General features: G+C 34.7%; 1 long non-coding RNA gene across 1 annotated transcript; it reads left to right on the forward strand.

Moving 5' to 3' along the window:
- Positions 1 to 652: 652 nt before the first annotated feature.
- Positions 653 to 14,841, forward strand: LOC309626437. The gene is made up of 2 exons (XR_014243196.1): positions 653 to 7,834; positions 9,314 to 14,841. It is a non-coding gene; the product is annotated as an uncharacterized lncRNA (long non-coding RNA).
- Positions 14,842 to 26,447: the final 11,606 nt, after the last annotated feature.

Below are 26,447 nucleotides of genomic sequence, written 5' to 3' on the forward strand. Positions count from 1 at the left end.
TTTCCTTGTTAGTGTATAGGACTGCAAGAGATATCTGTGCATTAATTTTGTATCCTAAAACTTTACCAAATTCATTGATTAGCTCTAGCAGCTTTCTGGTAGCATCTTTAGGATTATCTATGTATAGTTTCATGTTATCTGCAAAAAGTGACAGTTTTAGTTCTTCTTTTCCAGTTTGTCTTCCTTTTATTTCTTTGTCTTCTCTGATTTCCATGGCTAGGACTTCCAAAACTGTTGAATAATATTGGTGAGAGTGGACATCCCTGTCTTGTTCCTGATCTTAGAGGAAATGTTTTCAGTTTTTTACCATTGAGAATGATGTTTGCTGTGGGTTTGTTGTATATGGCCTTTATATTGTTGAGGTAGGTTCCCTCTATGCCCACTCTCTGGAGAGTTTTTATTATAAATGGATGTTGAATTTTGTCAAAAGCTTTTTCTGCATCTATTGAGATGATCATATGGTTTTTATCCTTCAATTTGTTAATATGGTATATCACATTGATTGATTTGCATATATTGAAGAATCTTTGCATCCCTGGAATAAATCCCACTTGATCATGGTGTATGATCCTTTTAATGTGCTGTTGGATTCTGTTTGCTAGTATTTTAGCATCTATATTCATGAGTGATGTTGGTCTGTAATTTTCTTTTTTTGTAGTATCTTTGTCTGGTTTTGGTATCAGGGTGATGGTGGCCTCACAGAATGAGTTTGGGAGTGTTCCTTCCTCTGCAATTTTTTGCAAGAGTTTGAGAAGGATGGTTGTTAGCTCTTCTCTAAATGTTTGATAGAATTCACCTGTGAAGACATCTGGTCCTGGACTTTTATTCGTTGGAAAATTTTTAATCACAATTTCAATTTCATTACTTGTGATTGGTCTGTTCATATTTTCTGTTTCTCTGTGGTTCAGTCTTGGAAGGTTATACCTGTCTAAGAATTTGTCCATTTCTTCCAGGTTGTCCATTTTATTGGCATAGAGTTGCTTGTAGTAGTCTCTTATGGTGCTTTGTATTTCTGCAGTGTCTGTTGTAACTTCTCCTTTTTCATTTCTAATTTTATTGATTTGAGTCCTCTCCCCCTTTTTCTTGATGAGTCTGGATAAAGGTTTATCAATTTTGTTTATCTTCTCAAAGAACCAGCTTTTAGTTTTGTTGATCTTTGCTATTGTTTTCTTTGTTTCTATTTCATTTATTTCTGCTCTGATCTTTATGATTTCTTTCCTTCTACTAACTTTGGGTTTTGTTTGTTCTTCTTTCTATAATTACTTTAGGTGTAAGGTTAGATTGTTTACTTGAGATTTTTCTTGTTTCTTGAGGTAGGATTGTATTGCTATAAACTTCCCTCTTAGAACTGCTTTTGCTGCATCCCATAAGTTTTGGATTATCGTGTTTTTTTTGTCATTTGTCTCTAGGTATTTTTTGATTTCCTCTTTGATTTCTTCAGTGATATATTGGTTATTTACTAACATATTATTTAGCCTCCACGTGTTTGCTTGTTTTACGTTTTTTCCCCTGTAATTCATTTCTAATATCATAGCGTTGTGGTCAGAAAAGATGCTTGATATAATTTCAAGTTTCTTAAATTTACCGAGTCTTGATTTGTGACCCAAGATGTGATCTATCCTGGAGAATGTTCCGTGTGCACTTGAGAAGAAAGTGTAATCTGCTGGTTTTGGATGGAATTTAATCAATTAAATCTCTGTGGTCTATTGTGTCATTTAAAGCTTGTGTTTCCTTATTAATTTTCTGTCTGGATGATCTGTCCATTGGTGTAAGTGATGTGTTAAAGTCCCCCACTATTATTGTGTTACTGTTGATTTCCTCTTTTATAGCTGTTAGCATTTGCCTTATGTGTTGAGCTGATTTTATATATTTATAATTGTTATATCTTCTTGGATTGATCCCTTGATCATTATGCAGTGTCCTTCCTTGTCTCTTGTAACATTCTTTATTTTAAAGTCTATTTTATCTGATACGAGTACTGCTACTCCAGCTTTCTTTTGATTTCCATTTGCATGGAATATCTTTTTCCATCCTCTCACTTTCAGTCTTTGTGTGTCCCTAGGTCTGAAGTGGGTGTCTTTTAGACAGCATATATATGGGTCTTGATGTTGTATCCATTTAGTGAGACTATGTCCTTTGGTTGGGGCATTTAATACATTCACATTGAAGATAATTATCGATATATATATTCCTATTACCATTTTCTTAATTGTTTTGGGTTTGATTTTGTAGGTCCTTTTCTCCTCTTGTGTTTTCCACTTAGAGATATTCTGTTAGCATTTTTTGTAGAGCTGGTTTGGTGTGTTAAATTCTCTAAGCTTTTGCTTGTCTGTAAAGCTTTTGATTTCTCTGCCAAATCTGAATGAGATCCTTGCAGGGTAGAGTAATCTTGGTTGTAGGTTCTTCCCTTTCATCACTTTAAATATATCATGCCACTCACTTCTGGCTTGTAGAGTTTCTGCTGAGAAATCAGCTGTTAACCTTATGGGAGTTCCCTTGTATGTTATTTGTCATTTTTCCCTTGTGGCTTTTAATAATTTTTCTTTGTCTTTAATTTTTGTCAATTTGATTACTATGTGTCTTGGCATGTTTCTCCTTGGGTTTATCCTACCTGGGACTCTCTGCGCTTCCTGGACTTGGGTGGCTATTTCCTTTCCCATGTTAAGGAAGTTTTCAACTATAATCTCTTCAAATATTTTCTCAGGTCCTTTCTCTCTCTCTTCTCCTTCTGGGACACCTATAATGCGAATGTTGGTGCATTTAATGTTGTCCCAGAGGTCTCTTAGTCTGCATTTCTTTTCATTCTTTTTTTCTTTATCCTGTTCTGCGGCAGTGAATTCCACTATTCTGTCTTCCAGGTCACTTATCTGTTCTTCTGCCTCAATTATTCTGCTATTGATTCCTTCTAGTATATTTTTCATTTCAGTTATTGTATTGTTCATCTCTGTTTGTTCACCTCTGTTTGTTTGTTCTTTAATTCTTCTAGGTGTTTGTTAAACATTTCTTATATCTTCTCAATCTTTGCCTCCATTCTTTTTCTGAGGTCCTGGATCATCTTCATTATCATTATTCTGAATTCTTTTTCTAGAAGGTTGCCTATCTCCACTTCATTTAGTTGTTTTTCTGGGATTTTATCTTGTTCTTTCATCTGGTACATAGTCCTCTGCCTTTTTATTTTGTCTGTCTTTCTGTAAATGTGGTTTTTGTTCCAGAGGCTGCAGGATTGTAGTTCTTCTTGCTTCTGCTGTCTGCCCTCTGGTGGATGAGGCTATCTAAGAGGCTTGTGCAAGCTTCCTGATGGGAGGGACTGATGGTGGGTAGAGCTGGGTGTTGCTATCTTGGGCAGAGCTCAGTAAAACTTTAATCCACTTGTCTGCTGATGGGTGAGGCTGAGTTCCCTCCCTGTTGGTTGTTTGGCCTGAGGCAACCCAGCACTGGAGGTTACAGGCTCTTTGGTGGGGCTAATGGCAGACTCCGTGAAGGCTCATACCAAGGAGTACTTCCCAGAACTCCTGCTCCTGGTGTCCTGTCCCCACGGTGAGCCACAACCACCCCCCACCTCTGCAGGAGACCCTTCAACACTAGCAGGTAGGTCTGGTTCAGTCTGCTACAGGGTCACTGCTCCTTCCCCTAGGTCCTGAGGAGCACATTACTTTGTGTGTGCCCTCCAAGAGTAAAGTCTCTGTTTCCCCCAGTCCTGTCGAAGTCCTGCAATCAAATCCCGCTAGCCTTCAAAGTCTGATTCTCCGGGAATTCCTCCTCCCATTGCCAGAACCCCAGGTTGGGAAGCCTGATGTGGGGCTCATAACCTTCACTCCAGTGGGTGGACTTCTGTGGTATAATCATTCTCCAGTTTAAGAGTCACCCACCCAGCACTTATGTGATTTGATTTTATTGTGATTGCTCCCCTCCTACCATCTCATTGTGGCTTCTCCTTTGTCTTTGGATGTGGAGTATCTTTTTTGGTGAGTTCCAGTGTCTTCCTGTCAATGATTGTTCAGCAGTTAGCTGTGATTCCAGTGCTTTTGCAAGATGGAGTGAGCGCACGTCCTTCTACTCTGCCATCTTGGACCCATCTCCCAAAAGGCATTTATTAAAAGCAAAAAATTGTTCAATATCCTTTATGTGCCATGTTTTGAATATGTGTATATGAATGAACAAAATGGAGCCCTTAAAAAGTTTACACTCTAGCCATACAACAAAAAATAATTATATAAGTGCAGGGCACAAAGAAAGCACACAGCAGGGATAATTAAACATATGCTGGGAGTTTAATCAATGCAGATTTACCTAGGGAAGTGATATTTAGGATGAAATCTATCTATCCTCTTTAGCCCAACTAAGTCCCCATAGCTACTTGACAATATTTATATTAATCTCTAATTAGATGCTTGTTGCATTTCCTGTAGCAATCAATCAAAAATGTTTCTCACTCACCCTAAGGGGGTTTCCATCTTTCTCCGCACTCTCTATTCTTGTGAATATCTCTTCCACAACAGTTATGGGTGAAGGATCCTCCAGCATAGAGGCCTCCTAGGTGTTCTTTTTAATTTGATCACAATACTTGGCTATCTTTATCTGTTTCTCCTTATAGCCCCCAGCTTCAAAAGGATTTGACCTCTTTTTTTAGTCCAAGATGAAACTTTCTACATAAGTCTCATTCTTTCCTACATTAATCAGGACCTGGTTCTAGCAATTGTTTGCTCCTTCTCTTTCTCCATCAGTTACAATCTTTCCCTTCATTGAGTACTTCCCCTGTACCATCTAGGTCATTTCTGTTAAATCTGATAAATTTTCAATCTCCTTTCTTTCATGAACTGACTTTTGAGCAAAGTAATCCAATTCACTGGCTTTGTTTGTTCCTATCAACCTATTCAATAAATGGCTTGATGTCTGGCATCTGCTTCTGTCCATATATTGGATCCTCTCCAGAAGACTACCAATGACCTAATTACTGATTACCAATACCCATCCAGATATCTGTTCTCAGGCTTAGTCCTTGACCTCCAAGTAGCATCTGTTCTTCTGAGCTATCTCCCTTAAAAACTCATTTCCTCCTGACTTGCATGCTCCTAGTTTTGTTTTGTTTTTTCCTATCTCTCTGTCTTCTCAATTGTTGTCTATTTCACTGGCTCAGAAGACCTTTAAGATAGAGGCAACCTGTAACTAATTGCATGGCTCAGTCAGCTTGAGGATTAACCTGAGCATATTTATTTATTTGATAAATCCTTTTTATATAGTGCTTAACATGCACCAGACCATACTGCAAACACTAATACATTTAATCCTCACATTAACCCTTTGAGGATTAAAAAATAGACAGGCTGAGGCACAGAGGGTTTAAGTAGTGTTTAAACTGGCATTCTCGCCTGGAGTCTATGATCTTAAAAATAATGCTGTCTTTGGCATTACTGCACATTAACACAAACATGCCCTTGCTGGGAAGTTTCCCCAACCAAATATATTCTACTATGTCCCAAACCAGCTCTAGGAATCTATGTCTCCCCACATGCACCTGCTCTAAAGAAGCTCTGAATCATGGACCACCAAGGAGTCACTGCATAGAATTCAGGGAGTCCGTGAATTTGCATGGTAAGAAAGGGCATCTAACTAACTTCAAACATAAGTTTAGTATTTCCATGAAATATTAATGTAGTTACAAAGCATAGTGGTATTAGCAGTACTGTGACTTTGGCACCACTGGAAAACATAGACAGTTTATATCACATTAAAGTTTTTCAGATCTCCTTAAATGTTGTTTAGAGTCATCATTGTATTTGAATTATGGCAGTTATTAGACCCCATTAAATTGAATATATTAATATATTACCTAATATATTAATAAGTACAATTCATATTAATATATCACGTTTTAAATTATTTTTTAAAAAATATTTTGATAGCTCTATTTCAAACTAATTGTTATCTATATTAATTCATAAAATATTTTATGTTTGTAAAGCCATTATTCTGAGAAGGGGTCCACAGTCTTCACTAGAAAAGACAGAGGGCTCCAAGTCACAAAATAACTTGGAAACCTCTGTTCCAACCCTCTCTATGCTTACATCTTCTCTGTCCTTTCTACCCTGCAGAATTGCACCTATAATGATGCAACTCAGATACATATCTGGAATTCTGCCCTTTCCTAAACCTAGAATCTTATTTTCAACATTCTGCCAGACTTTGCCTGATGATGCTACCAACAATCTCAAATAAGAGAATCCTTCATCTACCCTCACTAATTTTCTTCTCTTTGTACTGCCCACATCTCTAGAATTTCCATACTTCCTGCTGCTTAGACTAAAAACCTTGCAAGTGCTCTTGATTCTTTACTGTTCATTTTTAGTTTCAATTAAGTATTTTTGTTGTTTTTTCTTCCATTGTCTCCCCAGCATTTTATGTGTTTGTCTGCTTGATTTCATTCCAGGTATTGCTACCCTCATTTTGTCTCCTTTGGACAAGCACAATAGTCTCTCCCTGCTTTCTATTTTCCCCTCCAATTCTGGTTCACACCAGTTCCACGACTGCACATAGAGTTTCACAGAAATAAATGCTGTCTACACATCTCTTTATAGACATATATTTTTTCTTTTAAAAAATTACAAGGTACAACTTAAAGATGCATTCATGTGTTAAAAAGAAATAAAATTCTGTACAATCCTACATTCCAATGTTTTTTAATCAAGTCTTTTTAAAGGAATTAATATGTATGTTTTATATATATAATATTCATAGTTGCCTACAAACTTTAGTAAACACATTATATCTTTGAGTGATTTCTTGGGTCATTAAGTTAGTGTTTAATTACAATAGAATATACAATAATGTATAATCATTACTCTCTTTTTTTTCATTTAGATTTCCAGTTAGTGCCGTCAGAAATAATCATGTTGTGGACATTATTTAAAATTGTCTTCGCATGGTCCCCACCTGTGGATATCCAACAATTTTTGAAATCCAGCTCAAATGTCACTATCTCTCTTCTCTTGACCCCCTCCACATACCCCAACCATATATTAAACTTTTTAAGACTATGTCATACCTTATTTGGTTTTGTCTCTCCATGAATAGTGGGAGGCACAAGGAACATTAAGTTTCTGGAGCAAAGGTTAGAAATCTGTCAGGGTCCACTGGACATCTTATTTTTCAAATTCTCACACACAATAAATGTGGTTAGTAAGAAATGCCTGAGAGGACTTCCCTGGTGGTGCAGTGGTTAAGAATCTGCCTGCCAATGCAGGGGCCACGGATTCGATCCCTGGTCCGGGAAGATCCCACATGCCTTGGAGCAACTAAGCCTGTGCACCACAACTACTGAGCCTGTGCTCTAGAGCCTGCAAGCCACAACTACTGAGCGAGCCCACATGCCACAACTACTGAAGCCTGCATGCATAGAGCCGGTGCTTTGCAACAATAGAAGCCACCGCAATGGGAAGTCCACGCACTGCAACGAAGAGTAGCTCCCCTCACCGCAACTGGAAAAAGCCTGCACGCAGCAACGAAGACCCAACACAGGCAAAAAAAAATTAATTAATCAAAAAAAAAAAAAAAAGAAAGAAATGCCTGAGAGAAAGTTAAAAGGCAAAGCTAATGTTCGCAGTTGAAATAATTACATGATAAACTCAAAGTTAATGTACTTATGATGCCATAGAAGAAAAAATAAGCTTCAAAGTAACCTCAACATACTGAAATAACAAGGTTAAACAAGAAAAAAGATAAAATATGGGTTTGTGCCATCATCCAAGACGTCTGATATTGTAACACACACACACACTCACTCACACGTGCACAAATCAATGAACGATTTCACATAAACAGGAAGTTTCTTGAAAAGGTATTTATCTGGTAGTAATTCTTTTCCTTCTAAACAATAAAGAACATTAAATTCCTCCCTAAAGCTTCAGAAAGAGAGAGAGAAAGAGAGACAAATGCTGGGGAGATGTAAAAACAAGAGATGTTCAGGAAGAACAGAGAACAATAATGTCAGCTTTTTGCAGAGAGTGCAAATGAGAAGTAAGAGAATCTCTTCCGTTTTTTTAATATTTCCTACATCAGTATACAAGTTACAGGTTCATAGATCATAGAATTTATAAATAAATCTGGAAAAGACTTGTTGAAATACCTTTCAATTGCATTAAAAAAGAAACAACCAAGAATTATATTTAACTGTTCAATTGCATAGTTTATTTCATAATTCATTTTTAATCATTTTCTTTCTAGAGAAATCTAAAACAAAGAATCCTTTTAGATGTTTTTATAGATAGGAGCATTAGAAACCACTTAACGCTCTGGTATTCAGTGCAGGTGGAAGAGATAAGCAATACCAAATGCTGCTTTATTTAGGTTTATTCCTGTTTGGGTGTATTACACATTTACAGATGTATTAGGAAATATATTCCACTATGTATTTAATGCTAATTTCTGCTGACACTCCTATGCATAAATATGGATGAGAGAAATGCCACTAAAATATATCTTGATATCTTCACTCCCTATAATAAATGATCACATTTAATTTTTAAAACGTCTAAGATTATTTCATTATAATTTAATAAAACATTACTGGATTGAAAAGAGATAAATAGTTGAATGTGGCCAAATATTTTCTTGAAAGTGCCAAAGCCTGAACGAGAAAAGCTCAACTTCAAAGTCAATTAGTAGATGCTAGATTAAAGAAGGAATGTAGGCTCAGATTAAAATCTTTGAGATGGAATAAAAGGTTCTGAGGAGGGAGAATTCAGAAGTATGAAGTATGTGGTGTGTAAGGCTAATGGGGGAAGGGAAAAATGATAGCACTGCATTGTAGGTGGAGTGTAATTGAGACAAAACATCAGAGAGAAATGCTCAGCAAGTCCACTTCCTAAAAGACACCCATGGCTTTACTAAAAATCTGGTAAAACATTTAGCTTGGACCAACTAAGAGAGATTTCACTATACAGGTTCTAGTATGTGTCTTGGTTTTTTGGTGATTTGTTGTTGTTTGTTTTGTTTGTTTTTTGGTCATAGCATTGCTGTGCCAACAGATTGGCCTCTTTTAACAGTGTATACCAATTCACTTCACTGACTCACACTGATTACTATTTGTATCCAGGATGTATTAATTTTAATTATTCTCAATCTTTCAGTAAAGACAGTTATTATACAAGCAGTGTAGAATATTCTATGCTAAATAAACTTACATATAAAGCAGGACATCCCTTGGGCCTATGAAGTGCAAGAGAAACAAAAAATCATAGTCACTCTAGGTGTACTTAGTGGAGACACAGAGCCTATCAGTCACATCACTTCCTCCCTCTCATACCTTCAACCTCAGGAGACTCCTGCCAATGCCACCTTCCTGATGAAGGTGAGGGGAAGAACAGCTGTTAACATTTCTTGAGAACCCCAGAGGACCATCTTCATTTTTTTCTCCATATGAAATGATGCTTTCCTACAAGGTTTAGCTGGCTGAGAATGATTTTTTAAATGATTGCTATAGTCAATAAACTACGCTAACAACCAGTAAGTACATGAAGGCTGAATTCTAATATTGGTACATAATCAGTTTATTTATAAATCTAATTTATAAGATTTGGATGAATTTCTGAGCATATATTAATCTGTTTCACAGATGTTAAAATCTGTTTCATCAAATCTGTTAAAAATTATATTAAAAAATTCTTAGAATTCTTACCATGAGAAATGTCAGCATGTGTCACCTATTTTGTGTTTATCTAACACAAAGTCTAGTATCTCTAAAATAATTTTGTTTGCTTTGAATCTGTTACAGGGACAGACTTGGACAAAATCTGCTTCAATAAAACTTGCATTTAAACCTTGATAAACAACACACTGATTTCTCAAGAGTTTGGTATTTGAAAAGAAGCAATTGCTAATTGTATGTATAATGAAATAAGATAACAAATGAAAAAATTAACGTTTTAACAATATCTATTCAGAATTCCCAGAGTAGCAAACATCATACTGGGCACAACTAGTTAGAGCTGATTACCTTTAGTTTATTCTTCATGGGTCCTTTTGTTTAAAAAAAAATGTATAAATATATAAACTGTAGAAGGAAAAGGAGACATAGTGAGACAAATATTGCCAGTTTCTGATTAGATGCAATGTCTCCTTGACCTGAGGAATACAGACAGAAAAGAACTCATGTAGAGAAGGTGAAAAGGGAAAATTGAGATCATGAAAGAAAAACTTTCAATTCACTATTTTGCTTGGATCTAGACCTAAAGAACCTTCATGCTGAAATCCTTCAGTGGAGGAAAGTATAGCTTTTGCTATATATTTTCTAGTGATAGAAATTCAAAAATTTCTGAACTGCCAATCTAATGTTCTCCCCAATTCAAACTAACATTAAGAACCAGAAGAACATGACAATAGATATTATAGCATTTTGTTATTCTTATGGATGATTTTCCAAATACCTGATTCTTCAATTAACTAAGCAAAACCAATGATTCCAGTCTGATTCTCTGTTTAGTCTACAGCTCATCTTCGGGGCAAGCATTTCAAGAACATATGTCAGTTATTAGCTGAAAATCTATTGTATGCCAGAGAGTTTAGAAACTTTAAAAATATGATCGAACTTATCTCTAGTTACTGTAACTAATATAACAATAACACACACAAAAAAACATTTTACTCTAATACTTCCAAAAATAAAATTAATGGTTAAAAATCACCCATTTTCTACTTTCTGTATTTGCTATTTTCCTTTCAAAGAATCATATATAAAATAAGCTCAACTATGCCGTCATCATCTTGACACACTTGGCCTTCAGTATAATTACCACAGTGAATTTGTGCCAAAACTAGACTACTCTGATACTATAATATTTGAGGTGGGGCACAGAGGATTTGTCCACACTGGTGGCAAGTTCAGCACCCTAAATATGTAGTAAGATCACTTCTTGGTCTTCACCAGCATTCTGGCCAAAGTGGCAATGTGAGGGAAGTTTTTTCCAGGTGCTTTCCACTTTCTCCCCTCTCAGGTAATGTTTATGAGAACCCATCTGTTCTCATCCCTCCTTTCAAGCCTACCCACATGAGTACAAATTCTCTACAATGGCCTCTTGATTTCCAAAGCCATCTCTATCCCTCAGTGATCTATCCAGGTCCACCTTTTCTAATGTAACTATACTACAAAAACCATTGATTCCCACACCACAGAACACCCATTTTTGCTTTTTTATATATAACACGTTTATTTAAATAAATGTAGATTTCACTTTCTAATATGGATCTTAATACAATTCCTTTAACCTTCTAATATGAACTTTATTCTTTACCTGTCTCCTTATCATTAATGGACAATCATGGATATTATCAATGGTATTTTAATTGTTAATAATAATTTAGATTTGTTATACTTGGGCTATCAAAAAGTATAGCTGACATTAATAACTTAATAGCTAACTTATTTTGAGCATTTACTATATTTCAGGTCATATAGGTAGTAAATGTTATAAACCCATACCATGTGGCTCCAGAGTCTTTGCTTGAATTCTACCAAGTTTGAAAATCACTCACTATAAGCTCTGTTATAGTTCCAAGTTCTCATCCTGCTATTGTAAATGATGAGGTGCTTCAAGAATCTCACAATTTAGTCTCTCCCCTGAAATCAGCTCTTCTTGCTGCTCCGCTTCCAGTAATGACAACGTCATTCATTCATCCACTCAGCCAAGGGAAGCAAAATGTGTTTCAGTTCAACACTGTCTGTGTTCAGCCTAAACCAGTCACTGACAACTTCACAGTCATCTTTAACTTCTTCTTCCACCCTCCCACATGCAAGATTTATCAGTTCTTTGTAAGTCATGAAAGTCAAGAATTTATCAGATGGCTATAATCTAACAATGGAAAGTGACAAGCGTTGACAAGGATATGGAGAAATGGAACCCTCTTGGATTGTTGGTCAGTATGTAACATGGTGCAGTGCCTTTAGAAAAAGAATTGGCAGTTTCTCAGAAGGTTACATGTAGTTTCCCTATGACCCAGGACCTCTGATCCTAGGTATATAGCCAAGACAATTGAAACATATGTCCAAACAAAAATTTATACATGGGTATTCATAGGAGCATTATTTATAATATTCAAAAAGTGGGAAAAACCCCATTACTTTTGCTAAGTAATCCAATATAATTTGAACTAAGTATCACTATCTATGAACTAAGTTAGCTTTTAAAAATAGTTTTATAAATTATTTCTATTTAGTCTATTGACTGATAATAGCCATTAATGTAAAAAGCAGCCATTAAAAATGTACAAGTTAAAATTTCAGCAACATCATAGTAAAGTCAACATATTATAATATGTATTGCTACATTTAAATAAAGTGTACTAATTTCTAAATTAGTTAACATTTTCATGTAGTAACTTGAAAAGATAACTTCTTTTTATTATACTGTAATTATATCAACTTTGGAGAAAATTCACACTGTCATTAATATCTCTGCCATTATCTCATCTTACTTGAAGTAGGAAAATAAAATCATTTTACAGAATGATGTTGATTTCTGTAATGGTCTTGGAAAACCATAGTTTTCGTTTCCAAAAATTTAGCCAAAATGTCTAAGGAAACAGGAGTATAAGCTTGCTGCTGAGTAATCATTTAAAAAAAAAAAAATCAGCTGTTGAAAATTAAAGATTCACTTGATTTAGGGAGGACCTTTTAAATTTTTTTTGCTGTTTATTATTTCATTATTTGTTTAAATAATTACAAAACTCAGTGTGATGCCTAATAGATTTAATGGGTGATTATTTAAAGTGAACATTTTATTGTAATATAAATGTCCTATTAAGAACAATCTAAAGAACAGTATTAAGTTTTTGCTTTAGTTTTTACATGTAGGCTTTTTCTCAGGTCTAACAGTTAACTTTTGTGGTTCCAGAAGTGTCCTGCCAAGTCCCATGGTATAGGCACAGACAAAGGTTTGTCAGAGCAGAAAGCTTTCTTTTGAGTTTTCATATGGTGCTTACCTCACGCTCAGCCAAGGTAAGCAAAAACGTGTTTCAGTTCAACTTTGTGTGTTCAGCTTAAACTGGCTGTGCCACTCTGGCTCCCCGTATTTGTGGTCAGCCAGCTCCCTAGCTGCAGCTGGGCCTACTACTCCTAGCTAACAATAGGAGTCAGGTCAACTCTAAATTTTGCTACTTGTGAAAGAATCAGCCTTCGCTTACTCAGGGAATTATTTTTAAATAATTTCCCTTTCAAACCAGCAGTAATGAGGCCTTAGTGTCAACTAACATTAAAGGTGTACACCCTGGAGACATCGGCACTCAGGGTTCTTCCTCAGACCGCAGTGAAAGCGTTGAAAAGAAGGGCACTTCAGTGCTGCTTTGTCTTCTCATAGGGAAAGGCGGGAAAATTCAAGGATGCCAGATATATATATAAACAAACAGATCTCTTGAAGCTAAATCCATGCTTCCTTCTTCCTAAAAAACATATGCTCCCCTTTCTAAAAAAAAAATATATATATATACACACACACACACACGCACATATATTGTTTTTAAATATATGCATGTATATGTATGTGTATGTTGTACTTCACTCACTTACATGTATAGCAAACCACTTACCCAGTTCCTACACCAACAAGATAATCTTTAAGGGACATCAGTAGAATGTCCTTAGTAGAAAGTGTTATCTAGCAGTCCTGAATGACGGTTCTGTCCTCTATTTTCTGTGAGGCTACAACAGCTTCTTTTTAGAATAAGTAATGGGGAATACAAGTGACCATATCAAAGACAAAATCTCAGGCATGAGATCCTCTTTCCAGAGCAATTCAGTCTTTCCAGACATTGAAGTGTTTCAAGGTTGGGAAGAAATTGTGGTTGTCTCTTCTGGTAACTCTGCAGGGAGGGACCAGGAAGATTTTACCGGCTGCCTAGTGCTTTGACCCCTGTAAATGATCCTTGCTTGAGTCTACATCCAATCGTTCTAAGACAAGAGAGTCACTTTTTGTGTCTGTTCTAAGCATAGGTAAAATGTTTATGGAAATAAAATCTCAGTAGACAGTAAATACGTTTTGTCTGTTTTAAACAATATTTATTTGAAACAATGATATCAGACCCTATCTGGTAGAGAAAAGAGAACTGAACTTGAAGTTTAAAAATAATTTTGTTTTTCAATCTCAGTCATGCTGCTTACAATTGAGTGATGTTGTAGTCATTTAACTTCTCTGAGCCTCAGTGTCCTCATATAAAATAGAAATAATAATATGTAATTTGGTATGAATTATAAATAGGATAATGTGGGTTAAAATAATTTTAAATTTTATTTAAATATAAATGTATCATTATCCTTTGATCCTCTTCCCTGCCTTAAATCATCGAGACTCATTTCCTTCCACATGTTTATCTTTTATACTTTTTCCATAAATAGTAAAAGATGAAACCCAAATCTCATGCTCAGTTATAGTAACTACATAACTATGAATTTTGGCCTTTCTTGGTCTCTTTTGAAAAGTGATCTTTTAATGTTTTTAGTGAATCTTATTGTATGTTACCTCTTACTCTTTATGTAAATCACTGAGGTCTGAATTAAAACAATGCCATTCAGAGTAATTTAGTTAATGTCAGAAGGATGATAATACATGGTACCAATTTTATGATTCCTGATGGTTTAGAATTATTTCAGGTAGATTTATAAGGTAATTACTTATTTATTTTATGATTTTTGTTGAAATTTCTAAAACTAGCCCAGGGTCTTGCACTGAGCAAGTGCTAAACAAAATTTATTAAATGAATATTGATTTTTTCATACTCAGTTTGTTCCAAAATATTTAAAGCAATTTACAGAAAGACATAAAATACATAAGAAACATTTAAACTGGAATGGTCGAGTGAGAAAAAAGAAGAAACTTGTTGAAACAATAAATGAATAAACAAATTACAGTGAATTTATAATTGTCTTGAAATCTTTAGGGATTGTTCAACATGAGAAATACATTTCAATCTATTAAGACATTTTAAAAACACAACATAAGGCACTCCAACCACATAAATGGCACTTGACTGCTATGCAATCCTCCTTAACACTTTAAGTAACTGATTGATAGTAAAGCAGAGGCCAAATCCAAATCAAATTTGAAGAAATTCCTGACTCTTTCCCAAAGCAATTGAAAATGATTTTATTAGCTGTCTGTGACTACATCTACAGAAGCAAACAAATGAAAGTGGAGCAAGTCTCTCTTCAATTTAAACTGTATAGATCAACAATTTGATTCTCAGAGCTTCCTTGCCTGCTTTTTGTGTGGAAATTTGCTGTCTTATTTACAGAGTTGATTACCAAGAAAATAAAATCATTTTAATTTCTGTAATATCTCATATTTCTCTATCTGGAAAGACTTGCAGATGCTATCTCTGGAAACTGAGTAAATCATTAGTATAAAATTATGTATAGACCTTTGTTTATATATTTATTACATATATAGAATCAGTCAGTCCAAAATTATTTATTGATCACCCCCAATATGCCAGGACTAGGTGTTCAGGGTACACCAGTGAATGAATATTGCACTCCTCTGAAAAAAATTCTTCGCAAAGAGAAAATAAAATACTACATAGTAGAATGCTTTTGTTTGTACACCATCTTTTTCATAACTAATTTAATTTCTCACCATAGTCAGTTATAGACCACTAAAGTCATTTACTACTTGATTGTTTTCTCTCAAACTGTTGAGACTTTGTTAGTATGTCTCATATTGTTTTCTCTCAAACTGTTGAGACTTTGTTAGTATGTCTCATATTTTTAACAACCTAGGAGTCTAGCTCCCTCATTTCAAGTTCAGTCTCTTTTAAGGTCAGTCTCCATTTCCTCAGCTACTACTGGGTTGACCTGTCTGAATCTTTTCTAGACTGTTTTGTGGCTATAAAAATATAGTGACCACACAATGTGCTTGGCACAACAAAGGGCCATTTCTTGTGTGTGTGTGTGTGTGTGTGTGTGTGTGTGGTGGTCCATTTCAGTTTAGAAAAACAAACTTTCTATGTCATTACATTATTTTGAGGTGTCATACAATCATTCCATTTTTTTATTCCATGACAACATAATTATAGGATTTCTAAATATAACCTATTTAATTTAAATAAATGGCATTATTATCATAATGAAAAAGTGGAAACAGATCAGATCATTAAGAAATAATTTAAAATATGTTCATTTTAGATTTGATAATTTGAAGCCATTAAAAAGATTTACAATATTCAAATATTTATTAAATATTTATTAAATATTTAATAAATATTTATTAAATATTTTCAATATTCAATTATTTATTTTTAGAATGTGGGAATCACCCATAATGTAAATATTAGTGTAAAAAGCAGGACACATAACTATGTGTAAAGTAGTTGTATAACATTAGAATAAAATACACTAAAATATGAATGACACATATTGTAAGTAATACAATTTTGCCCTCACACTTCCTGATATTTTCCATATTCTCTACAATCATATATTAATATTAATGTATTAAACAAGATTATTTGGATAGTAAATAATAATCCAAAGATCAAATTATTAAAAATAGATATTTTTATAATTAATATCACTTTCAAATAGGAAAGGGTCCCATTTAGGAGCCAATCTATAACTCCTACTACAATTTTGACTTTAAATATCAGTTGATCCCATATGAATACTCATTCATTCAACAGATATTTATTAAGTTCCTACAATGTGACAGGCACTATTCTAGGTATAAAAATGCATCAGTAAGCAAAACAAATTAACATATCTGCTCTCCTGCCCTCATAGAACCTATTTTTAGTAAGAAAAAAGAAACAAAATCAACTTTAAAATATACAGTACTATGGAGAAAAGGGTGATAGAGATGACTACTGTGAGGGGAAACTTTGAACATGTAACTATGGTCGTCAGGGAGAGGATCAACCGAAAGGTAATATATGATCTAAGTCTCGAAGTAGGTGAGGGTGCAAGCTGTACAGATATATGGAGGAAGTATTCCAGGAGGGAAGAATAACACAAGTCCTGTGGCTGGACCATTTCTAGTGTGTTGGCCAGCATGTTGGTCAATTGTGGCTGGAGCAGAATGAGGGAAGGTGACAGGAGCAGATGAAGTAAAAGACCTAACAAGAATCAGATAAATTAGGGCAATATAGCCATTATATGGACTTTGATTTTCATGTTAATTAGAAGTGAGTCCATTGGAAGGTTTAGAGAAGTGATATAATCTGGCTGACTTGTAAAATAATCACTCTGGCTGCCCCATTGAGAATAGACTGAACTTTAACAACGTTCACAAAAAATAAAGGAAACTGAAAATATATTGACTGAATGCCCACGGTGCTCAGCAACATGTCTCCATTCTGTCAGGACAAGATCTCAACATCTCCCAGCACTGCATGATCTCTTGAATCACCTCTTACTTCATAGCCCCATATCAGGTCTCTGCTAAGTACATGTCTTCCCCCTGTGCATAGGCAATCCTGTTCTGGATCACACATCCATGGTGAATCCCAGTGTAGACTTCTGGGGCCGTTGTTCCACTGACTTCTTTTTTTCTCTGATACTTTGCTCTGCAAATTAGTGACATATCTAATTGGTGACAGAGTTTTCCTAAAGTCAGGGTTAATTGTTCTTCTACCTTATCATTTCCATACTAATTCTGCTTCTGGCATCTGTGAGACTGGTACAGAATTCAGTGCATAAATAGAAAATGATCCATACTTCCAAATTTATAAGAGAATTTTAGTAATGAATTCATAAAAGATGCTATCACAGTTATTTCCGGTTATCAAGAAGAAACTTAGTACAGGCTCACCTACTATTCCTTCTATAGAATCTTTACTAATATCATTGTTATGAGGGTGGTTTTAGTCTTTTATTTACTTCTTTTGTTACTAAAATAGTCACAAGATTTTACTTTCTATACAACTTTTGTTATTATAAAAACTGCAATCCAATGAAATCCATTCCCTACAATTGGTTTTATGTAGATTGATCCTATAATAACTTTGAAAACTTGGTTAATTTTACAGACATTTTTATTCATTGAAATGACTTCATTTAAAAAATGAAATTAAGGTAGTAATTTGAAAAATAGCAATTTGTTGAGACTAAAGTCAATTTTTGTTTTTTATTAATAGTTTCTACCATCACAAACAACCGTATAGTAAAATTGTTAACACAGTACAATTCAATTGGAGTCACATAGCTGCTCAGTTATATCAAATCATGAAAGACTGAATCTAGGCTGAAAGTCTGAATCTAGGTTAATTTTGGCAAATAACGGTTATGCATTTAAGGACCATCAAAATAAACAGAAAATGTTTTATTATACATTTTCATCTTCTGGACACTGCTCTATAATCATATCTGGGGATAATAAAGAGTTATGATACACACATACTATAAAAATAGTATATCAAACTAGTGTATATGGGTCATATCTTAAAATATGAAATTGTTATATAATATTTAATTGCATTTTTCTCTTTACTATGATTCTAAATTTCTGTAAGATATTTTGATGGTAACATTTTATTAATATGTGGGAAATTAATATTTGAAAACATTAGTAGATTCCTATTAATATATGAATTTAAAATCGTTTAAAATGTAATCTAATTTGTTTTCTACAGCAAACCTGCTACAATAAATGGGTTGAAGTTTGAGAGTATTATCACCCACAACTGAATTTGTCTCAATTTGGTTCTGTTTACTATCTATAGATCACGCATTAATCCATCCCTAACTCTATTAAATAATCTTGAAGTTTAAAGCTTGAAGATACTTTTTTTTTTAAAAATGCATCTATACCTTAAGCACCTTCTCTGTGTTAAGCACTGTTCCAGCTACTGATGATGCATGAGTGAAAAGACCCAAATCTCTGCCCTCATGGAGGCTCTGTTTTATCTGGAAGTAAAGACAACAAAACATTTTTCGTTATATATGGGTTATTTTTACTCACACAGAAACGTTCTATGGAACTCAATTTAAATTCTATTTTTCCAATTTTGTTTTTTATTGTCTCAAAATGTAATATTTCAGTTTCCTTGAAATTTTTTTCCTACAAAATTAATGTTCTCAATGTCACAGTTTCCTCTTTTAATATTTGAACTAATAGACTAATTTTTTTTCTTTTTCTTTTCTCAATCTAAGGAAAATAATGATTTTTTCCTCCGTGTTTACTACTCTTTTAAAACTCTAGGAGATTAATTATAGCCATTCCCCCACAGCCTTTGCTGGAGCCCATTCTGGTTTTTAATCTTTCCTCATAAATCCATCAACCTGAAGTTGTTAATCATTTTTATTACTTTTCTTTGAACTCTATCCAGTTTTTCTACACACTTCTAATAAAGATGACCTTAGAAATGAGTCCCATAATCCAGATGTGAGCTCAACATAGTTCTGCAGACCGAACCTGTCATTTCCATACTTGACGTTAAGTTTTCTGCCAAAGGAAGAAGGTTCCTTTGCTTCTAGTCAATCTTTAAATTTTGGAGCTCTGCATGGCTTTGAACTGGGGCCTCTTTCTCTTCTCATTCACCATTATCTCTCTGCAATATTGTCTTCTATGACTTCAGACATATGATGACCACTTTCAAATTTGCATCTTCATCACAGACCTCATCCTGTATTTTAACAACAATAAGAAAAAGTAAAAGAAGAAAAGCAGAAGGTGAAAAGTTTCTTAAAATGTTTCTTACTATGATCTTCCCACCTTTATAGACAATTTATCTGTATTAAATTAATCTCCAAACAACCATGACAAAGGTACTATTATTTTTACTTTATATAATAAGGAATTGACACATGAGTGAGTAATATTGTCTGAATTGGTTTCTCCACACACATTCATGTGCTTTTTAAAATGAATTTATCCAAAAAACAGTTATCTTTAAAAAATACAAATTGTTATTTTCTTGCCAATAATAATTCAACAATTTCCTTTTGCTTTAGGCCAAACTCTAAAATTCTTAGCGTAAAGGTCCCTGTGAGCACCATGAGATAGAGATTATGTGTCTCCGGTTTATTCTCATAACGCCAGAACCTAGAATAAATGTCTGGCAGTCTGAACAGTCTGATCCCTTCCTGATTCTTTATTCTCCCCTTTTGAATTTCTGTCTCCTTAGCCTTTAAGCTGCAGCCACATTCTTCTTTCAGTTCTTCAGACAAAGAAACTCTTCCAGGTTCAGAACCTCTGACAAGCTGACTGCTCTTCTAGATAGTTCTTTATTCCCCTCGTTGTTTGTTAAGTCAGACTCATTCTTCAGCACTCAGTTTAACTCAGTTTAGGGAACCCCACTGGTGTATGGAGGCATGCCTGTACCAGGTTGCAGAAGTTGATTATGTCTATTTCTTCTCAACTCCATGTTCATTGACATCATATTAGTATCTTAAAATTGACCATGATGGGGATACTTATAGCATAGAAATAGGCAAATTCTGCACTTCATGACTCCTTCCCATACCATTGCCAAGAGCCTGTTGTGAACTCTCTACTAGCACACCGCGGAAAGGGTTTTGCCTAATTCTCATGACCACATTTGATCATTTGTTATTCACTTAACACAACTGTAATTATAAAATTATTCTATAACTTTTAAATATCATTAAAACGTCCTCCATTAGAGCATATGAATTGTGTCTTTCTGTTTATCGCCATGTCCCTAGTAACTAGAAGAGTAGCTGGCACTAAGTAATGTTTATTGAACACAAAAATGAATTCCTTATTTATAGAAATTACTATACTTCCTTAGACTTCAAGAATTGCAGAATAGTTGGTGTATTCATTATTTATCACTGCATATCAAATTACCACACACTTATCTGCTTAAAACAACACACAATTTATTAACTCAAAATTTCTGTGAGTCGGTAGTTCAGGCATAGCTTCACTGGGTCCTCTTCTCAGGAGTTTCACAGAGTTTCATTTGGAAGCTTCATGGGAAGAACCCACTTCCAAGGTCATTTGGGTGGCTTTTATAATTCATTTCCCATGGCTGTATATCCGACCCCGGCTTCTTCCTGGCTGTCAGCTGGAAACACTTCCTCAGCAACTGGTGGCCTCCTGCAGTTTCTAGAGACTACCTATAGTTCCTTGCCACATGAGCACTGCCATCATGGTCCCTTACTTCATCAGGGAAGCAAGGAGAGTCTCCAGTGTCTGCTATCAAGACAGTCTTATATATTGTGATGTAATCACAGGAGTGGCATCCCATCAGCCTTGCTGGTCCAGTTGGTTAGAAGCAGCCCAAGGTTCTGCCCACATTAAAGGGAACAGAATCACACAAAAGTGTGAACACCAGATCATGGGGTGACGGAATGGGAGACACTTATCATCTGCTCTACCTGCCACAGTGGGGGAGAAAAATAAAGAGCTCCTTAATTTAAGAAATATAAAAAAGCTCATTATGGTTTGCATCTAATTACATAATCAATGGCTGTAAAATTAAAAGTGAACATGTAAAAATGCCCTAAATACCAATTATAGCAGAGCTACATTCAGGACTGCTTGATTACCAGTTCTTTTAAAAACAATAATGTACATCTGTATGTCTTCTTTGGAGAAATGTCTATTTAGGTCTTCCGCCCATTTTTGGATTGGGTTGTTTGTTTTTTGATATTGAGCTGCATGAGCTGCTTGTATATTTTGGAGATTAGTCCTTTGTCAGTTGCTTAGTTTGCAAATATTTTCTCCCATTCTGAGGGTTGTCTTTTCATCTTGTTTATGGTTTCCTTTTCTGTGCAAAAGCTTTTAAGTTTAATTAGGTCCCATTTGTTTATTTTTGTTTTTATTTTCATTACTATAGGAGGTGGGTCAGAAAAGATCTTGCTGTGATTTATGTGAAAGAGTGTTCTGCCTATGTTTTCCTCTAAGAGTTTTATGGTGTCTGGCCTAGGTTCATCTGTACCATTTTTCTAGATTCCACAATGATATTTGTTTTTCTATTTTGGACTTACTTCAATCTGTATGACAGTCTCTCAGTCCATCCATGTCTCTGCAAAAGGCACAATTTCATTCCTTCTTATGGCTGAGTAATATTCTATCATATACATGTATCACATCTTCTTTATCCATTCCTTTGTTGATAGACATTTAGGTTGCTTCCATGTCCTGGCTATTGTAAACAGTGCAGTAATGAACACTGAGGTGCGTGTATCTTTTGGAATTATGGTTTTCTCTGGGTATATGCCCAGGAGTGGGATTGCTGGGTGACATGGTAGTTCTATTTTTAGTTTTTTTAAGGAACTTCCATACTGTTCTCCATAGTGGCTGTATCAATTTATATGCCCACCAACAGTGTAGGAGGGTTCCCTTTTCTCTACACCCTCTCCAGCATTTACTGTTCGTAGATTTTTTAATGATGGCCATTCTGACTGGTGTGAGGTGATACCTCATTGTAGTTTTGATTTACATTTCTCTAATAATTAGTGATGTTGAGCATCTTTTCATGTGCCTCTTGGTCATCTGTATAAATAGAGACACAGAAGTAGAGAACAAATGTATGAACACCAAGGGGGGTAAGGAGGGGTGGGATGAATTAAAGACTGGGATTGACGTATATACACTACGATGTATAAAATAGATAACTAATGAAAACCTACTGTATAGCACAGGGAACTCGACTCAATGCTCTGTGGTGACCTAAATGGGAAGGAAATCCAAAAAGGAGGGGATATATGTATATGTATAGCTGATTCACTTTGCTGTACAGTAGAAAGTAACACTACATTGTAAAGCAACTATACTCCAATTTTAAAAAAAAGGAATAATGTACATTATTAGTACATCAATGGTTTGGTTTCTGTTCAATGAATGGAAACATATACTTTTAGAAATTTAACTTAAATCTTTTTTTTTTTTTAGTAAAATACAGTATTTTCTTTCTTTAATAGAATTACTATTAGATTTAAGGACCCAATATTACAACCTTAGTTTTATTTTGTGAGGCCCTTCTTTGTATAGGATTGGTAGTCACTAAAAGCTATCACTTGTAGAAATGTTCTATCCATATGAAGACACATTAGTTCCTTGATCTTAATTGCATTGGTCTAAGAGAGATAATATGAGAATCTGGGTGTAAGAATTTTGACAGGAGATGTTTGTCTTATTAATTTTAAACCATAAATGATGAGGTTAATTAAAGCTATGTCTGCTGTGCTTGACCCACATTAGGTGCTCAGAGTGTTTATTACATGACTGTTGAATGTATTCAAACCCTGGTTCCTTTGCTCCATCCTCAACCCTTCAACCTTGTCTGTCTCAAACAAAGATTGTTCAAATACTTTAAAAAATCAAAAGAAAGAAAAAGCAAAATAATGTAGAAAACAATACACTTTCTTGTCTTGATTAGACTTGACTAAACATTTCTTTTATGTGTTTACTTTAAAATGACAAAAATAATATCCACTCTTCCTTACAGCAGAGATCTCAATAAACAGGTTTTCTATTAAAAGTTTAGTATAGGACACCTTTATGATATTATTCTAAATTCACTTTTGACCTGTTTTAGTAATTTCATTTCTAGACAGAAATAGTATAAAAATGTTCATTTTGCTCCACTTCACCTAGGCCAAAAAAATATTTGCACCTTATCAAAATTGGCAAGGACTGAATGCAAAGAACTGTTTTGCAGTGAATACTGATCTAAACAACAAAAGGAGAAAAGCATGACAATTCCTGCAGTTCATATCAGTAAAGTGAAAACAATTTGTAATAAGAAATGAGAAACTTGTACATAATATGTTTTAAATCTCTCTGCCAGCCTCTGTTAACATCTGCCACCACAGCTAGGTATTCATGAAATTTTCATTTGCTTGAGTAAGTTGATAACCATGTGGTAATGAGTCTGTCAACTGATAATGCTATGTCAGTCAGGTGGATGAAAGAGCCTCTGCTTTCCAAAACTCAATTGCCATGTTTGAATTTCCATGGTTGAATTAGCAGGAAAGATGTTTCATTTGTGATTTTTTTCCAGCTGAACTTTGTAACTTGTGATACGACTGTGAAGAAAAACATTGTTCAGAAAGTGCCCCAAAAGGGCTATATTTAAGCTATAATCTTCTGCATATCAGACAAGGAGTTGAGTCCCATGTCTGTGACTGGTCACTGTTGAATGGAGGTAGTTTCTGCTCCACTATGGACATTTCAATTCCATTCATCCAACTAAATGAGTTCTTACTATGTACTAGATATTGTGGTAAGCGTCAGAGTGTCAAAAGTAGATAACGTAAGGAAGGGTCTTCTCTAAAGGAACTTCCCTTGTGGTGGGTGAGATACATAAATCATTTCTGTTAGGTGGGCAGAACTTATTTCTGCATGAGTGCCTGTTGCTTCTCAAAGAATCAGTATTTCTGCAAGAAAGTTTTTTCAATCCAAACTTCCACTGAAAACAATTAAATTCTTACCAAATTTGCACACAAGACTATTTGCCTATCTATGAAAAAGAAGTATTATTGAGGGCTAATTAATAGAACAGCTTTTCCAGGGACCGTTGTGTTATCCAAATGTTCACCTGTACCATTTTGTTAAATGTGGCGCCCTGTTCCGGTTTCATAGGTGAAATTCAATATTTGGATTAATGACATAGTTTTCTTTCTCTGTCTTAGAAAACCCACTATATTCATGCGGTGCTTTTTGGAGTTTTGTGTAAACATCAAATGAGACACTTTGATAAAAAAATGCCATTTGCATTTTTGTCCACTAGTCAATGCCTTTCTTTTCTTTCTGTCTCCTTTTCCCCTCTTTCCTTCTCATTCTTGACTCCAACCACCAAAATGCAGTTTTCCACCATGTTAATAGCAACTTCCCCACCTCTGAATCTTGCTCTGTTACTACTGAAACCCCCTTTCAAAAACTGTAATAGAAGAGTTCTGTTTAGAAAGTCATCTGAAAAATGTCAGGAACAACCCTTTGCCCTGTCTCCTCGGCATTCTGAAAGTTGCCAGTCCGCCTCCCTGTGGTTCTCTACCTAGACCACAGTTTCAAGAACTGAACTGTGGACCCTTGTTCAGCGTCCCCTGCTGAAAATCAGAGTAAACAGTTTGGATCAAAATGGGCTTTCTGAACTTACATTTTAGCATGTTGAGCCACCACTATGGAATGTTTGGGATTCTATTAATACAGCTTCATGGCTTTAAAAGAAAGTATTCTTTCAGTCCTGAAAAGGTAGCTGCTTTATTTTCAAGTGGCAAAAATGGCAGAAAATTTGATCTAGGATATAGCTAGTTCGAGTATCATAATTTTGTCTTAAATAAGTAAAGGGTTATTTTACAAGCTAATTTGAAAGTATGTATACTTAGGTCAAAAATTATAGGCTGATGAATGTGAAATACTAAGGTATATTGGAGAGTACATATTTGAATGCGTATGAAATCTACACTATCTAATGATTTCTGACATTCATTATTCAGTGCTTTCTATAAGCTCAAAGAACAATAACATATTTTATGGTAATCCTTACAACTTCATAGTTATTGTAGTTAAAAACAACAATTGTATTCTACTTTCTGTAACACTACCTAAAATTCTATTACTAAAAATATTTCAGTATTGTGTTTCAGCAATGAAGAGAGGCGTTCCTGCTTTGTACTCTAACATGCCTTTCCTGGTAACCACGGCTGGAAACCATAGTACCCCTAAAAAGCTCTCATGGCATTTTACTTCTGTAGCTTTTATAACACTTAATATATATATTTGTTATTTTATGCTAATTTTATCTCCCCTGCATACTGTCAAATTCTTAAATGACAATACCACAGCTCATTAGCCCAACTCTTATAGTGCCTATCATAGCACCTTACTTCCAGCTCTCATTTATTGAATGAATGTTGGGTTGGAATCCAAGGATTACCCAAGATTTTAGGCAAGTTATCGACAGAGATGAGACTAGAGTCTAAGTCTCCACTATCTCCCTCTTTCATTGCAGCGAGCCACTGGCCCACACTCTTGAGCTGTTATATATCCACAAATGTGTAAAACTAGAAGTATTGGAAAGACAAATGAGGAGAATGCCAGGTAATATTATTATAGGATAAACATCTCAGTAATATGCACAATATTCAGGTTTCTGCCACACTAAGAAGGAGAATACAAAAATATGGAACAAAAATCCTTGAAAATTCATTTTTAGAATCCTTAACAGTGGTCTTCTTAAGAATAAATACAGATAGCTATTGAGGGAGAGTCTTGGCTATAGATTACATATGCACATATACTATTTTTAGAATAATATATTGATAGGTTGTTTTATTTGCTAACATATAATTCAATTAAAATGGTACAAATATCTAAACATTATTGTAAATTTTCCAGTTATACAAATCATGTGGACATTATTTCATAGAGTAATAATAATGTAAATAAAATACAGTATGGATCACTTTGTAAAGAACTGGATATATATTAACACATTGATGAGACATACCCACTGAATTTTCATACTCTCCTTTTTTGTAGATGGAGAAAGGGACACAG

This window comes from Balaenoptera borealis, assembly GCF_965194805.1.
Source record: "Balaenoptera borealis genome assembly, chromosome: 1".
Taxonomy (NCBI): Eukaryota; Metazoa; Chordata; class Mammalia; order Artiodactyla; family Balaenopteridae; genus Balaenoptera; species Balaenoptera borealis.